Raw genomic sequence first — 17,568 nt, forward strand, 5'->3', positions numbered from 1 at the left:
CGTTTCCATCCTGCCAGGTGGCTGGGGATGAATTTAAAACCTGAAGCTATGTGTGTAGTTAGGTAGTCGGCATAGAGTCATTGTTAGTGACTTGAGATAAATTCTCAGCTACACGTAGAACAAATTCTGAGTTAAGAAATCTGTACACGGAGGTTAAGATGCTATCCTGGCCTGGAGGCTGATCGTTAATCCGAAACTTCCTCCTCAGAGAGGTAAGATCAGTCTGTTTTGAGGCTGCGTGTGGAACAAGAGTTTGGAGGATTGTTAGACCTTAGTTGTACTAATCTAGCAAGCAAAGGATTGGCAAGATCTGGCAGCTGGAGATGACAAATCAGTGTTTAGCCAGGAGGGCAGTTAACTACTACCTTCAGAACTGGCAGGTGCTCTGCCGTGTAGGATCTTTAAATCAGCATGCAGTGTCTCTTTCTCTACATCCAGTTCAAGCAGAAATTAATGTGCTGGAGGCAGGTACCGGTAAGTGAAACTGTGTCAGACTACATCATCATGCGGTCCTCTTGGAGCAGCTTAAAATCAAGAAGGATGTTTGACCAGAGTGTCAGAACAGACCACCAGTCCATGAGAGATGCAGCCTGAAGTAATGGAGGAAAAAAGACAGCATATGCCTGCACAGTGCGTACCTTCACGCTATGTGCTCCTCATTTCCCAACAGACACATCAAATCAGTCTCTGCATCCACATTGCGCTGATTTTCCAGGGATATATATGAAATCTCTGGCAGTATTGAAGATCTGTTTAAAAAAATCCATGACTCCCTTTATTTTTTTTCAAGATGTTCTTTTACATCCAGGGAAAACTAAGGTAGCCACAGTAAAAATTGCGTATTGAAATTAAACTTTATATCACAAAGGATGAAAACCATCACACAGAAAGTACTGTTACACTGTATGTTTATGAAATAGGTACACATTCCTAGTTTTTGAATGTTGACAGATATATTGAGTTGCTCTCCACATTAATGTTCTTCATATGTATTTTCCTTTTAAATAAGTATTTTAAAATAGGAAAAAGGAATTAAAACAGAAAAAATAAAACCCGTCAACTTTGTAGATTTATAAACAAGAGCAAGGTACATCATAGGGCTCAGAAATAACGGACAAATAAACTTACTACAGTAACACTGTTTCAGAATAAGCTAATATTTGTAGAGCAGAGGCTTGGAAAATGAACATGTCATCCCTGTGTGTGAGAATGTGGTTCAACCATACAATGGTGATGCTATCTAGAACACACTGTAAGAACGCACCGTGCTCTCAAAGATACCCACAATGTACCTGGATAAAGCCCTGAGCAACCTAATGTAATTTTGGTGTTGCCTCTGCTTTGAGTGGGGTGGGATCAGAGACCTCCAGATCTAAACTGTGCTTTGAATCTATGTTAATGTCCACAGAGCTAAACTCCTTGACTTGACTTGATAGGACTTGTTGTCCTATCCTTGGGGTGTCCTCTGGGATTGCATAAAAAGTCCCAGCTAGTACAGTATGAGGAAGAAACTTGGGAGAACCTTATCCATAGGCTTCCTTTTGGGTTGCTCCCTCAGGCCGGCTCAAACTTGGAGACCTCTTGCTGCCGGGACAGTGCCAGCCCAGTAAGTGGGAGGAGATGCCTATGTTATGGTATATTTGAAGAGGCAGTTGGGATGTGGTGGAATAGGGCTTGACACTGAAGTTGTGTTGGTGGTCTGCGTGGCATGACTTTTGGGGTAGATGGCAGTGAATGTCAAGTGCGGCAGACCTGTTCAGGCCAGCCAGGGCCTGGCTCCTCCTGCCCCCAGGACTACCCTGCAGAATGGCCTGACCGAAACACAGCCCTCACAGTGACTGAGGTGTTCTCCCATCCCTGTGCTAGGATATCAAGGAAGCAGTTACCCAGCAGATGCACTGGCTTGGCTCACCACAGCTGCAATATTTCCTAGCTCAGTCTCTCCTGCACAAGCCATGCTTGGAAAGCTGCTCTTACGCTGCCACTCATGCTGCAAATCAAATGTAGTTTGCCCCAGAATTAGTATACAGAGACTGTGTCTCCAGGTCATGTAGGCTAAGTACACTGAGACGAGATCTCCATGAAGCCCAGCATCTCAGGCTGTACTCCAGCCCTTCTTCTCTCAAATGTACTCAGTCTTTCTCCTTAGAAAGGCAAGTCAGGCCATTTCACTTGGGATCAACATTGCAGAGTCCAAATTCCCAGCCTGAGACACTTTGCATTTACTCTTTTTTGTGGATCACGGTTGAAATCTCTCCTGTCCCTTTCTTACTGTCATGTACATCACAGTGATAAAAGTTTTCAGAGCTGTCATTGTCCATCATAGTAATCTGAGAAATGCAACACTTCCACAATTGGCTGTATATTTTGGCAAAAAGACTGATGTGGCTGAGACGAGCATAACTGTATCATAGGGAGGCACAAGGATTTCAGGGAACAGATCAATGGATTTTGGAAGAGCTGAGAGTGCATCAAACACAGATAGGACAGAGCCATGCCAGAGTTGTCTGCCTTCATATACCCCAAGAGCTCGCAGTGTCAGCATGAGTTGCAGGCACTAGTCTGTAGTCTCAGAGGAGTAAAGATGTGCAAGAACTCCAGAGAGACAAAATAGATGTGCCCAGGACAGATCAGTAGGAGCTTTAGCCTAAGTACAGGCAAAATGATTACAAACCAGTTTTGATTTATGAACAAACTGATCTTATTTGAAATACTTCTTAAGTTATAAAAAGTCTTTTTGAGGCTTAAACACAACAGAGCTGATGTACTGTTAAACATTAGGCTGATGTCTTTCATTATTTATTCTCAGAGAAAATATTTTATGTTAAACAGTCTTTTGATTCCCCACACCCTCTCCAGTTTTGCATACCATATCTTCAAAAACACCCCAACAAAAACAACCAAAATGCAGCATTTTTGTTCTTAAGAGCTTCCATTTTTTTTCTGGACTCTCATACATTTGGTCCCACATTGGACAAATTTGTCATGCTTGCTGGCCACACAGAACAGTTTTGCTGTTATGGGAGGAGGAATGGTTTGGGGAAGGCAGAGGAAGAAAGGTTGGAACTGGGTTGACAGTGAGTCACTTAGGTCAAGACTAACAAAAGCCACCACCAGATTTGGGAACATCCTCTAGAAGATGTTTGTCCTAGAGAGGGTAATCCTCTACCAGCTAGAGGCACTCAAAGACTGCAGCACTCAAAGTGCCTACTGGCTTCAGCTAGGCATTGCATTGAGCTGCTCATCTGAAGACCTGCAAGTCTGTTTTCAACCCTTGTGCTGCTGTTTCTAGGAGAAAAAGTCAATTACTGCATTTCAGCTCTTGTTACAAGCCCTAGGTTAAGAAATATCTTTATTCTTCTCCAGCCCAGCAGCCTGATGGATGTTCCTCAGTTGAAAACAAGGCAAGGTTTGCAGGAAGAGGTGATTTCTTATATCAGAGCAACTGACATTCCTGGAAAAACAGGCTAGTGTTTGGGCACTCAAACCCTCCTTCAAGCCTGGAGAAGAAGCAGGCCGCTCCAGATTCTTCCTCAACAGTGGTTTACCAGTTTGGGATGGGTAAGATTATTGTGGCTGTGATCATGGAAGAACCCAGACTCTTTGATCTTCCAGTTTTTACATGTTGATTTACAATCTAGCTTTACTGTGGAGCAAGCCAACTGCATCCCTGGGTGAGAAACTCAGGCTCGCTGTCAGGGCAGTGGTGGAAAAGGGAACCAGGCTGTGCTCTGTCCTCAAGAGGTAGCAGGGTTGTGACTGTCACTGTTATGGTCCATGTTCACCTGTAGCTCTCCCAAAATATTCCACAATACCTTCCACTCTTCCTTTTATGCTTTCTCTGTTTCAATATGCCTCTACAAAAGTCTGTGAAGAAAACATGACAACCCCACTCTGCAATTTCGTCACTGTTTCTCATGTCTGGAATAGTCTTGCTGAGGCTGTGAAGAGAGCTGGGAGCCATATGGTACAGCAGCACAAGGTCACTTCCCTGGATATTGGCCAGGCTGGATACACCTCAGGGCAATGCAAATATAATAATAATAATAATAATGATAACAAACCAACTCAGGTAGGTTAGTAACAAGACTGCCGCTGTCCTCCTGGGGCAGCATGTCTTTTCATGACTGCTATGTGAAATCTGTGGAAGGGAGACTTCCAATGAGCCTCTGGTGATATTTCATAAATGTAGAGCCAGGATAGCCTTAGAGGGGGGTAAGGAAGTACCTCAAGCATGGCCTTAAAAGTCATTGGTGCTTTAGACTTGGAAGTCAAACAGAAGCTCTCCTCCTAGCCAGACATAAGGCCTTTGTCAAGGCTGGGATGATTTCCATGACCTGAGCTTTTCAAACATCCATAAGGACATGCTCAGGTCTGGGAGGAATCGTCGTGTGTGTGCCGGCACTGCTAGCATGAACAGGGAGGGTAGAGGGCAAGGAAACATGGCTCAGTCTAGGGCAGATGTGCTGTTGGAGGTGATGGTCACTGTGTGCAGCCCAGAGAAGGAGACAGAAGGATGCATGTCCCCTGACTGAGCAGAGATCCCCACACTGTCATCTCAGAGCTTTGCCTTCTATAGTCAGAGAACCAACAATTCTGGGCAAGGCTCATGTCAGGGACACTTCTCCTTTTAGAAGGAGCAATTGTGCAAGACTGGCTAGAGTTTCAGTTCAGCAACAAGATGGATCACATGGAGGGCCTTGGCTGGGTCATGATCAGGTGCATCTCCAAGAGAAGTTGCACCTGACCCATCATGGCTGCCTTTCTTTTAGGGCTACCCCACTCATCTTCCTTTGCTGACATTTTTTTCTGTAGGGGACTGATAGGTGGCAGGGAGTCAGTGTTGGCCTGGCTCACTGATGGACCATGACAGATGATCAGTTTGGGATTGCTGCAGTCTATGAGCATGGAAAGATTCACAGCAGATTAATTTTTTTTCCTCTGTGAACTGCAGGGTGGTGTTACCTTCAGCTGTCTGCAATATGGCGGTTCTAGCCCTTCCCCTGCAACTGGAGTCAGCAGTGGAAATCCTGTGATTATGATTGTCTTCTCTTTGCTCTTCATGGCATAAAATGGGGGCTGTGGTCCAATGAATATAGACTTAATAGGGAAAATAGTTGCAAATCCAACATCACTCAGGCAGTTTAAATCAAATCTCTGATCCTCCCCCAACACACCATTACATAACCATTATGTAAACTGTCTCAAAAGATCTATGAAATGCCTCTTGTAAAAATACCCCACCTCCATCATGGAGCTATTGTGAAAACACACTGAAAAGACCAAAAATATTGCCAAGGAGCTATCAAGAGTAAGCCCAAATCCCCACAAAGGAGCCATTGTAAATAGGACCATAAAAAATTGAGGGATCATTGTATAAATCCCTTCAAAAGGCCCCCATGAGAATGCTTCCAAAAATCACACAAAAGATTTTTAATACTGGATGCTTTGTGGGATTTTTTGGTTGTTTTTTTTAATGGTCCTTTTAATGGGGTGTTTATGGCTGTGCTTTGACATTACAGATCACTTCCAAAATGGCTTCTATGTGGTGTTATTTGGGGCAATTTTAGAATCACCAAGATGTTCACAGTAAATCCATATGGTTTGACTCTAGGGCAGCTTCACAACTGCCTTGATGATTTTCACAATTGTTTCATCAGTAATGCCTTATGGGCATTTTCTAAATGTCTGTTCTGTTCGACGGGATCACTGAGACATTTGATAAATTGCTTTGGTGGGGCCTTAGATCTATACATTTTCAAAATTGCCTTTGGCTGTGGTTCTGGTGTGCTGGACCTGTAGTTTAGAATTTTTTCCAGCTTTCAGAGGAGTCACAGAATGGTTCCTGGGCTAGGGCTTTGGATGATTTTTCAAATTCTTTTTGGCTCTGTCCCTTAGGTGAGGTCTTTGAGACAATTTAAAATGACTTTTGGATATCAAGGTTCCAGCACTGGGGAGTGTCTTCAGGAATACTGTAAGAAATGTCTCACACGTGTGTTCTGAGAAGTACCTTAAAAAGCATCCTATGACATCTTATGTTCATCTTCAAAACGGCATGTGTCTCTGGGGTGTGATTTAGATGTTTGTTGGATGTGATCTGTCAGAATGGTCCGTGAGCCCATGTGCAAATGAGTACAGCATCCTCTACAGACGTTGATAAGGGTGATATAGTGGTAAGTTATAAGGATGTCATGATCCAGATAGCCATAAAGATGCAGCAAGATGCATTACTGCAGAAATGTCCAAACACCACGTGAGGGCAGAGTAGCTCCAAGTCTGCACTAGCAGCTCTACAAAGAAAGGATCTTCCCAGCATCAGCGTTGTAAGAACTATGTAATTCCGTGCATATGTGTGCATGTATGTGGCAATGGCTGGAAATACCCCTGGTATTTCTTCTGAAGCACCCAAGCAGGAGCTAATGGTCCCTCTTAGCTTACCAGTCATCCAGGCAGGGCAATATTTGAGTATTGTCATATCGTGTCCAATACAATGTTACTCAGCACTTTATCCAGTCTGGATCTGAAATGTCAAAGGCAGCATCACTTTTTTTGACATCTGTACATGGGAACATGTATGGCACACAAGCTATTCCATCCACTAAGTGGGATGGCTGTGGAAGCATGTCCTTTCTGCTGTATAGCAGGGTGTGCTGGGAGAGTCCTGCATCCCTGACCTGTTCCCCAAGGTTGAATTCCCAGCCACCAGCTGTAGAAAATCTGCACGCCATGAGGGAGAGGTCCCCCAACAGCACCAAGCAGTACTTGTGAGCACAGGATCTGGAAACTGTTCCTGTGCCTAGGGCTTGACACACTGCTCTTGGTGCTCACTGAGGAGCCCATGTGCTGGCTGTCATAGCATGCACTGGAGCTGCTGCCACTGGAACCAGTATCTTTTCACTTTCTGCCATACATTTAACCCCTGTTCCTGTTTTGTAACGCATTTTACCTGACTTTGCTCCCAATGACCACGCAATTGTACCTTAGGGGACATCTACTCACATCTGCACTACTGGTGGCTGGGCACTGAGTGGAGAGCGTGCCCTTAATGGCTTTTGAGGAAGTGACTGTGGGACCCAATGTGTTTCTGCCTCTCTCTTGCCTTTGTCTTTATAGAGTGGGTTTTCACTCAAATCAAGACCTTCACTTTCACACAGAACCGTCAGTCTTTATCTCTTCTCTAGAATGCCATCACACGTATGTAATCTGTACTCTTTTCCTTGCATGTCCCTTGCTGGTGGGCAGGGCTGGAGTACCAGGCTCAGGAGTCCAAGTGATTACATGGGACAAGTAATGAAGAGAAGGACGACGGTGTATCTAAAAGGCTAAAACAAGAGGACCAGAGTAGGGGTAGTGCACAGAACATCCCCAGCTTGGCCAGCACTCCTTGCAGGGGTCTGGTGCATGCTGCCTAGGAGGTCTCTGTCCCCAGATGGGAGGACACACAGAAAAGAATTAGCTTTTTGGCCCTCTTCCCCTACAGCTGAGTTTCATTCTTCTGGTATTAGGTTTAGCCAGTATGATGGGGCCCCCAGTGCAGTTGATGCAGAGGTGCCATGATTTTGTGAGGCTTCAGACAGGGATTTCATAGGCCAGCAGATGAGGGGAAAAAAGCAGAAAGAGCATCACCGTGAGGCCTAATGGTCATTTCATTTTTGATGAAAGTGGTGGGCAGGCCAGCTAGGGGAGGTGGTAGATCTGCTAGTTATGCATAAGGAAGAACTGTTTTGGGATATGATGGTTGATGGCAGCTTTGGCTGCTGGAATCACAACGTGGTGGATTTGAGAGAAGTGAGGAAGGCAAGCAGCAGAGTAACAACTCTGACACCAGGAAACTGGACTTTGGCACATTCAGGGCTTAGGTGAGATTGCAATGGAGGCTGTCCTCAGAGCGCAAAGCCACCCAGGTAAGCTGCTAAATTTTCAGGGATAACCTCCCCAAACAGAAGAAAGGCCCAGCATGATCTGCAGGGAGTCAAGCAAGCATGGCAGGAGGCCAGCACGGATGAACAGGGAACTCATGACTAAGCTCAAATGAAAAAAAAAAAAAAGCAGCGCACAGAAAGTGAAAGCAGGGTTGGGCTGCCCAGAAGGAACATAGAAATTTTGCTTTAATGTTCAGGGGTGGAGTTAGGAAACGTTGGCCCACTGCTGAATGGGTTGGATGTCTTATTGACAATGGGCATAGAAAAGGCCCCAGACTTCACTAGCATGGCCTCCCTGGTCTCCATGCCTAGTGGCAGAGTTCAGGAGAGAGAGGTACATTAGAAGAAGATAAAATTATAGGTCATTTAAGGAATCTGCACCTACCTGACCCTGTGAGACCAGACTGGCTGTACCTGAGGGCACTGAGGGAGCTGGGTGATGTCATTGCAAGGCCATTCTACATCATTTTTCAAAACTCTTGGCAGCTGGGGAAGGGTCCTGATGACTGCCATGGAAAAGGCACATGTCACACCCATCTTCAAAAAGGGCAAGAAGGAAGATCCGGGAAATGACAGACCAGTCAGCCTCACCACAGTCCCTGGGAAACTTTTGGAGCAGATCCTCCTTGAAACAATGTCCAAGGACATGAAGGCACAAAAAGGACAACAAGGTAACAGTCAGTGTGGCTTTACTAAAGGTAAATCTTCCCAATTACCTTCCACAGTGAGATGACTGGCTGTGTGGATGGAGGATCAGTGGTTGCTATATCTCCGGGCTTTTGCAAGGTTTCTGACGCAGGTTCCCATGCATACTTGTAGCAATGCTGCTGCAATGAAGGTCAACGACATAATGGGCTGCATTCGTAAAAGTGCATGTGGAGGGAAGTGTTTGTACATCTCTGTTTGGTACTTAGGAGGTCACATCTGAAGTACTGTGTCCATTTTGAGGTCCCCCAGCATAAGAAAGACATAGACCTATTGGAGAGTCCAGATGAGGTGGTCAGGGGCTGAAGCACAGGACACATGAGGAGAGGCTGATAGAGCTGGGTTTCAGCTTGGAGGAGGGAAGGCGAAGGGGAGATCTTGCTGTCTGCAACTACCTAATGTGTGGCCATGTCAGAGGTGCACATTGAAAAGGCAAGATGTTGTGGACACAAATTTCAGCAAGGGAAATTCTGCTGCAAAGTTTTTCCCCATTTGAGTGGTGCAGCCCTGGGACAGGTACCAGGTAGCTGGTACAATCCTCATCCTTGGTGGGTCTCAGAACTTAAATGAGATAAGATGCTGAGCAACCTAATCTTGGTTTGGGGTTAGTCCTGCTTTGTGTATGGAGTTAGACTGGAGCCTTCCAGAGGGCTGGTCTGACTAAAATTATTTTAGGTTTCTTTCATCTGTCTGCATACAGGGCTGAATTCTAGTTTAATCTAAACATCCTATTGAAGACCATAAAAGCTCCAGCATTTATTTTTAATTTTTCTATGTTATATTATAGGAGGTTTTTATATTTAAGCTTTCTTTGTCCAGAAACTCTCCAAGATCTTGTGGACAGGTTGGTTGCTGTTATAACATGTCTGGCATAGTATAAATTATTTCAAAATCATAAATTGACATTAAGGGATTTTCAGTTTGGTGGTGTTGTGTTTACTAACATGTCTTCATGTTTTGCTTACAGGCTTTTTTGTGTAGGGCTAGTGCTCCAGAATCTTTATGTAGTTCACCAGACCAAGGTGAAACTTCCTTTAGCTGTGTTTTGCAACTCAGAATGCTTTACAATGTTATTTCTAACCCACTCTGTGTTTTGATGTTAGATAACAAGGTCCAGGGCATATGGAACTATGTCATTTCACATTTTATTTGTTCATTAACCAAAAAGCCTAGATGGCAGTGAAGGAAAACTGAAAAGGCAGATGTCTCCATGCCTATGCACTAGTGAAAAAGCTGATGCTTTGAGAATCTTGCCTAGATACCTGCAGAGTTTTTCTGTAAAGACTTCTCTGTTGATATTGCATTTTGGACACCTGTTTCCACTAGAATAAAAACGTAATACCCACCTATCTCTAGTATAGGTTTAAATATGAGAGCCATAAGTCTTTTTCTTTTTACTGTAATAATGCAATGGGGCTGTTGATGTGCTTTGAGTGATGTGGTTGTTGGGGTGGGAAATGGATAGGAGGCCTTTTATGCAGGAAAGATTGCTGCCATAATGCTCTTCAAAGTTTTATGGAGCTATGTTTCTATAAGTCATAATTTGTGTTCCTGAAGTTCTGGTAAATAAGAGATCATGCTGAAGAGGAAAAATGAACTCACCATAGAATGAAAGTTCCCCAATATTATGGACTGCCAGAAATGTAATGGAATTTATTTTCTTTTTTTTTAAGTCCTCAAGGTCCATCACATGTATATGTGTACCCGAGGCCCCACAAAGCTTTGCCAGACAGGTTGAACATGCCTGTCCTTAATGGCTGTCTTGCTCGTGGGGTTGGCCTGCAGGTCTGAACCTCTCCTGCTTGATGCAAGGTAGTAAGAAAAGCTGTAGGAGGCTCAGTCTCCATCCAGAAAGGTTACTGTCACCTTGAAAGTTACCTGCACTCATGGGTATCACTGTGGCCCTAAACTTTGAAGTGATCCATAAAAGATGGCAGTATAATCTGGAAAGGGTCATGCAATATGCTTTGCAGTCTCATCAACTGTGGTGGATGCAAGAAATATTTCTGCTGATGGGATGGACAATCTGGGGCACAGGACTTGACTAGCAGTGGACCTGTGGTGCAGTTTGAGGGTTTTCTGGTTGGGGAGAGGCAGAAGCACACTGGAGAGGGCAGAGTGTAGTTGCACCAAGCTTGCTGGGAAGAGTGTGTGCACCCAGCAGGAGCTACCTGGGTACCTTGAGTTAGCTGAGGTCCAATTTTTTTTTTTTTCTCTTTTCCTTTCAAATCTGGAAACTCTCCAGCCCACACTGAAATGGCCCAGACTCACTAAGTCTGGTAAAATGAATCTCATCCAGCTCAGCAGCCATAATTTAATCTCTTCTTTCCCTGTTTCTAACTGAGCTCTAACCTCTAGTAGAATCTATTATTTTTTTTCCCCTTTAGGAGTTTTCACTGAAGCAAAAATGTCATGTGAAAAAGGGCATTTTCAGCTTGGGAGGATTTGCTTCTGGAAGGTGAATTGCATCTCACCCTATGGTACGCACATGGTGAATCAGCTGTAATTTCTGCCTTACTTTTAAGCATGTGGGAGGCATTAAGAGGTGAGGGTTGGTTCCCTGGACACAGTGTTTGGAACACAACCCATCAGTTTGGGATGAAGATCTTTCTATGCTGATTTTTTCTTCTCTTTCACTTGGTTGATACAATTCACTTCACTATAAACTCCCCAAGGCTTTGTTAACAGCAGTCATTAAGGAGCTATAAAGGAGGAAAAGGGGCTTTGAGGATGTATCTTTACTCCTGATCACAGCTGAGACAATGGCACACCAGATATTTCAGGCAGAGGAAGCTGCTGCTAAGTACTGGCAAAAAGATGTCTCATGATGTGAAATCTCGAAAGCCAACTGCAGGCATTTGGGGGAGGTAAGTCAGAGGCTTTTAGTTAAGTTAGAGATGGAAATACCTCCTGCTAGAGCTGCTGTGTAGAGGGAGGTAAGATTCTGTTGGTGACCTGGGGGCAGGATTTAGCATCTGTTACTTGTGATCTGGAACACAGACTTCACGAGGTCTGCTTCTCAAACACATCTTCCTACGAGGTACCTCTTCAGACTTCTGTGGCTTTGCTTTCTGCCCCCCTCTCCCAATAGTGACTGCTAAACATATTTGTGGGCTGTCTGCATATAAGGGAGATTAGGAGATGATTGCCAACTGTCTGTGCAGTACACCTTCTCTGATGCAAAAACTTTCTGCTCTTTCTTGTTCATGTGGGAGCATGAAGAAAGCAGTGGTGCAGCATGTTCTGATGTCTGAGTGTGGCTTCTCGCCTTTGTGTTTCACTGTTCTTTGAAGACTGGGATTTTCAGATAAACCTAAGGGAGAAGGGGCTCTCCAAAAATCCCAGCCTCAATGCACTGGTTCAGTGGAGGTCTGGAGGACAGATGAGGGCTCCTGCTGTCCATTATGTGATGGGAGTAAAAGCCAAAGGACATTGCTCTACTTCAGCCACAGGAACAGTCAGCACTGCAAGTGACAGGACCATCTCAGCCTCTGTTTGACAGGCATGTCCCCTGGGAACTGGAGGTTCTCTTCACATTGGCCAAGATGCAGCCTTGTCAGCATTCCCCATCATTGCTCATGCTCTCTGCAAAGCATGCAGAGCCTCAGCCTGTCTGCCCTTACGGCTTGGATCTCCTCAGCCTATTCCGTTAATGCTTCTGTCTCAGATAGGCTCTGGCAGGACAGACTTCACAGTCACATCAGACCCTTGTCCACCGCAAGCCTCAGGGGCTCTGGGATGTTCCTTATTTACAAGCATTTGTCAAAAGAGAATATTGGACTCTTCAGAGCTTTGCTCACTTTACTTTCACCTGGTAGCTTCAGATCTGCAGCACAGTTTTATTTCTGTTTTCTTGTAATTTTTATTTTTTTTTTGTATGGGGTGATGAAGAAGCGTATGTAGCAGGAATTGGTTAACAGAAACAAGATTGAGATGAAACAGGAACAGAAGAAGTGGTACAGCGAAGTGAAGGTAGATGGGAGTGAGTAAAGGATTTGAACAACCAGCCAGTCACAGCAAGGCAGAGAAAGGCCAGCCAAGCTGTAGAAACTGGACTGGAAACAGCTTTGCCTTCTTGGCTTTTTTCCTTTTGCCCCTAACGTAACTGAACATGTGTGTGTCCCGGGTGAAATTCACTTCACTATGTTCCTCAAATGTCTTCAATGTGGTGGCAAAAGGAAATGTAAAACTCCAGCCATGTAACTTTTCCAAACCAGAAGTTTTAAAAAAAAAAATAGAGAGGAAAAATAAAAATCTAAATGTGAGAGTGGGAGAAGAAGGAAGAGGAGAGGTGGGTTGGAGGAGATGGGAGAGGGAAGCAATCCAGTTATTTTAAATGATTGATTCAATTGGCAAAAATGCAGGAGAAAATCAAAAAATTAAAAGCATAAAAGGCTTTTTTTCCTGAGGGCTTGGAGTAAAACAACTGCAGAATTTTTGGTGCAAATGTTTTTCTGCTTTTTAACTGGCTCCGTTATTGTGGGTTAGCAAAGCAAAGGAGAGGAAGAGCCTGGCTGTGAAGCACTGTGTAGAAGCAAGGACTCCTTTTTTGCACCCCTTTAACCTCAGTGGCAAATTTGGACCCAACTTCACATCTGCTTTTTCCTTGAGGATTAGGGTAACTTTAGCTGTGTTGCTGAAGCCTGTAGTTTCCTGAACAGCTGATGTTAGGAAAAATTAACATTGCCACCAAAACAACTCATCTGGCTCCATCCTCCTTTCTTGCCCTGGTTGAGGAAATCATCCATAATGAAACTAGCCTTCTTTGTTGTTGTTGTTGTTGTTCAGAATTAACCTCTAGGTCTTGTAGAGCAACTGCTGAGTTTTAACCCTAGACTGGCAGCAATTCAGGATCAGTTTTTTCCAGACACCGCAGTGTAAACATGGATGTAGGATGATGTTTTTGAGAGGAGGAGCTAGTTTTTGCCTCTGCTCACAAGTTCCTGGCCCTTCCCTCACTCCTACATCTTGGCTGGGAAAGTTATAGTAATAAGTTTTAAAAAGTATGCTCAGTTATATGCAAACAACAAGCCCCCCTGATATTTCTGGTCAACTGTTATATTAGGATGAGACCGACTGTGCATCTCCCCCTGCTTCCCTCCTGTCCCTCTGCAATGTGATAGGAAAACCTGGACATGCACACTGGGAGCATGCCGTGGTGTGTAAGGATGTCCCTGAGCTGGAAAATGGGAGAATCAGGACCATGGGTCATGTCCTACAGGCTAGAAGTTTTCTTTGTCTCTAAGGCTATCCCAGGCTGCTGGATAAGGAAGGGAGACAATACCTCAAAGAATCCAATCTCTCCCCAAGCAAAGAAAATGCTGTCATCAGGAAGAGGGGAAAATGTGTGTTAAGTTTGTAGATGGCTTTGCTGTCAGCTTGATTTACACTTCAGGAAAATCAGCTAATCGGTTTAAAGAAATAGATCTTATAATATTTATGTGTGATGCTGACTGGTTGGCCAATCCCCTCTGGTTTTAGGTTGTTGTCTTTGATGTGATGTTAGTCATTACCTTCAAACACAGTGCTTTATTCCTTGTGAAGAATGTGTCTCCCATGTCCCCTGGTGGGTCTTGCTTTTTATTTTATATTTTATTTTATTTCAGAACACTTTGAAAAGTCCTGATTGTCGCAGTCCATTTGTGATGATAGTCATAAATAAATGAGCAGTTGCTTAATACTGTCAAAGGAAGTACTTTGGCAGCCTGGCATTTCTGCCCTTTTATTTTTGGGGGATAGAAACTGCAATAATGAAAGAGCATGTTTGACTTTTTATGGGGAAAAGATGTCCCATTACTGTCCATGTTTTGGATACCAATATGCCTGTCTAGAGCATGCCTTGTTTCCCTTCTTGGAGTTATGACATTATATGATATTAGCAGTAGTTCAACATAGGTAACATTCACCGCAAGATATACATGAAGAACAGTGCTGCGTCCCAGCCTTTACGCAGCCATTGCCACACCGTGCAATCAATAATGAAGTTGTAAATCCAAAGAAGATTATTTCGGCACGTTGAGCAAATGTCTTAATTGCTTGCTATTAAGTTCCAGAAGAGCCTACAAGGAGACTTCTTGCCATAGACTTGGTTCTTTTTAGTGTTCTCACAGCAGAAATGGCATCTTTCACCTGTTAACTGAAGCTTTACATGTTCCTCAGCTTGTCACATGCTCCTCCATAAATATCACTGACTTTGGACACTGAATGCAAGAGTATCTATGACTTTCTTATGTCTCAAAGAAAAAAAAAGGGATGCGGCCTATGGGCAAAATGATATCAAGTGAATCAGGACAGGATTTAAATTTAAAGTAAGCCATTCTATTCCTGTTTCTTACTGTTTCCTAACATTGAAGTTCCGCCAGTATAGCTCCTGTTACATATTAATGCATACTTGTAAATGAGATTGCCATCACTGGATTTTGATACTTCACAGTGCTGAGATACCAGCCATGGCAAGTGGAACTGTGCTTGTTGAGCTGCTGTGGATGCCAGAAAAAGTCCAACATTTTGGCAAAAGAAAAACACATGCCATGGGTTTACTTGGGAGGCGAGAACCACAGCTCTGGATAGACGAGAGATAAGATTGCCGTGCTAATGCAGTTTTGTGTCCTCTCTCTAACAGACAGTGTTGGATGCTGTATAGAAATCCCTAATCCCCTTTGTTCTGTGCTGAGAAGGCTTGGTTACTGCTCTGTGAATAAGCCCAGTTCTATACACTGCAGCAGAGAATAATTTTCTTCCTATCTCAGGATGATGCACAAGACAGTTTAGGATGGTAGTTGCAGGACTTTGGGGTGAGGCAAAGTGTTTTTATATAGAAATAAGTGAGTAAAGTGCACATATTCATGTTATTGAATATTTGTGTGTGTGCATGTCTGAAATCAAATATACATACAATAGCATTTACAGAGTATAGAAAGACAGACCACCCATGTAGAGTCTTTTCTTGACCATGCATAGGCATATGTAGGAAGAGAAATAATGCCATGAATCAGTACAAGCTGGAGGCTGACTGGCTGGGAAGCAGCTCTGCAGAGAAGGGCCTGGGCTTCTGGGCAGACAACAAGCTGACCATGAACCAGCAATGCACCCTTGCGAGAAGGAAGGCCACTAGCATCCTTGGCTGCATTTGGAAAAGCCTTGCCAGCAAATGCAGGGAGGTGATCCTTCCCCTCTACTCAGCACTGGTGAGGGCACATCTGGTGTATTGTGTCCATTTCTGGATTGTCCAGTACAAGAAAGGCATGAACTTACTGGAGAGAGTCTGGTGAAGGGCCACAAAGGTCATTAAAGGCCTGGAGCATTTCTCATATGAAAAGAAGCTCAGAAAGCTGGGATGTTTAGCTTGGAGAACAGAAGGCTAAGGGGGATCTTGTCAATGTGTATAAATACCAGAAGCGAGGGAATGAAGAAGAATCAGACTCTTCTCACTGGTGCCCAGTGACAGGACAAGAGATGATGGGCACAATTTGAAGCACAGAAAATTCCATCTGAACATAAAAATCCACCCATGAGGCTGGTCAAACACTGAAATAGATTGTCCAAAGGGATTGTGGAGTCTCCCCATCCATGGAGTTATTCAAAACCTGACCAGATGCAGTCCTGAGCAGCCTCCTGTAACTGACCCTGCTTGACTAGGCAGGTTGGACTAGGTGATCTTGAGACGTCCCTTCCAACTTCAATGATTACGATTCTGTGATTTTGTGATTATTCTTGGTGTAGATTTGGAATAGTGTGGAATTATTCTTAAGAATAAGTGATAAGAATGATATAAATACTTTATCTTTAAAAGCAGACTATGTCTGATAGGTTCTTACCCACCTCTAGAACAACTAATGTAAAAAAAGCATGATATTTAATTGTGATATTATTAAAACTTAGGAGAAGACAAATGGCAGGTAGCCTTTGAGCTGGCAGAATAAGCTTATCTGGAGTTTAGAGGGGGAGTAGAGAAGATGATTTGGAAGTACTTGGCAAAGAAAGACAAATTCATACAAAAACTTCTGGGTGGATTTGAATACATATACCCTCTTGTGATGGGATGCAATGGAGAAGTGTAACACATGATAATTAGTATCACTCAGATAGATTTACTATCACAAATAGTTTATGGCACTGGAAGTTGAGAAAGGATAATAAAAATGCTGCCCTAGCTTGCAGTTCAGCACAGCATATAGTCTTGGCTCTTGCTGGGCCAGTCAAGAGATCAGTGCTTTGCTCTTCCCTTCAGAAGTATGTGTGATACATCCCAACAGAATACTTCCCAGCATAGCAGTGGGAGAGTGTGCTAGCCAGAGGAATCGGAACAAGCTGTTAAATCTTCAATCCCTTGCAAGCCTGTCTCCTCTGCACCATGTTCCTGCCTATCACCTTTTGAAGTGGTGCCTCTCCCTCCTCTGGCTATGGGAAGCATACAGCTGGAAGCAAGGTAGATTTCAGACAGATCTGTGGCTTTGACTGCATTCCTGGGAACACAGTTACCAGACTCATGTCTGAAGGCTCTATGCGCATAGGACAGCCAACTCTCTGCTGCATGAAAGCAGTGTGGTCTTTACCCAGCAGAGAAGGAGTGACGTGTGCTATACCATTTCCTTGGCAGGACAGGAAGCCACGAGGTGGTTGCTCCATGCTCTTCCCTGGCTCCCTGCTCTGTTTGGGGTCAAACCTTTCGTAGCTTCTGATCTGAAGGTGGAAACCTTTTGTAGGTCTTTTGTAGCTGAGAGTCCTCCGTGAGGTCATCCATCACATCTCACCTTCTTCTGTGCCAGTCTGCCCATCTTTGGCTGTTCCATCCTGAAACTCTGACAGAGACCATAGAATGCAGCAGATACAAGGAAAACCTACACCATGGCCAGTGGAGATTGAAGATCACAATGTCTTTCACTTTGAGAACAAAAGCCAATATGTTTGGTCCTCTTGATGCTCCTGCTCTGGACTGTCT

General features: G+C 44.0%; 1 long non-coding RNA gene across 8 annotated transcripts in view; it reads left to right on the plus strand.

The window, feature by feature from the left end:
* Window positions 1-8,136: 8,136 nt before the first annotated feature.
* The window catches only part of LOC126052411 (uncharacterized), a 151,951-nt gene continuing 142,519 nt past the window's right edge, over window positions 8,137-17,568 (plus strand). For 7 of the 8 annotated variants that reach the window (XR_007510023.1, XR_007510021.1, XR_007510024.1 and 4 more), the window contains exon 1: window positions 8,137-8,593. This is a non-coding gene — a long non-coding RNA (uncharacterized LOC126052411). Of the gene's footprint in view, window positions 8,594-11,030; window positions 11,108-17,568 lie in introns of those variants that run through there. The other variant, XR_007510029.1, reaches the window with a different exon arrangement.

The sequence above is a fragment of the Accipiter gentilis genome, chromosome 29 (genome assembly GCF_929443795.1).
Source record: "Accipiter gentilis chromosome 29, bAccGen1.1, whole genome shotgun sequence".
In the NCBI taxonomy this organism is placed as follows: Eukaryota; Metazoa; Chordata; class Aves; order Accipitriformes; family Accipitridae; genus Astur; species Astur gentilis.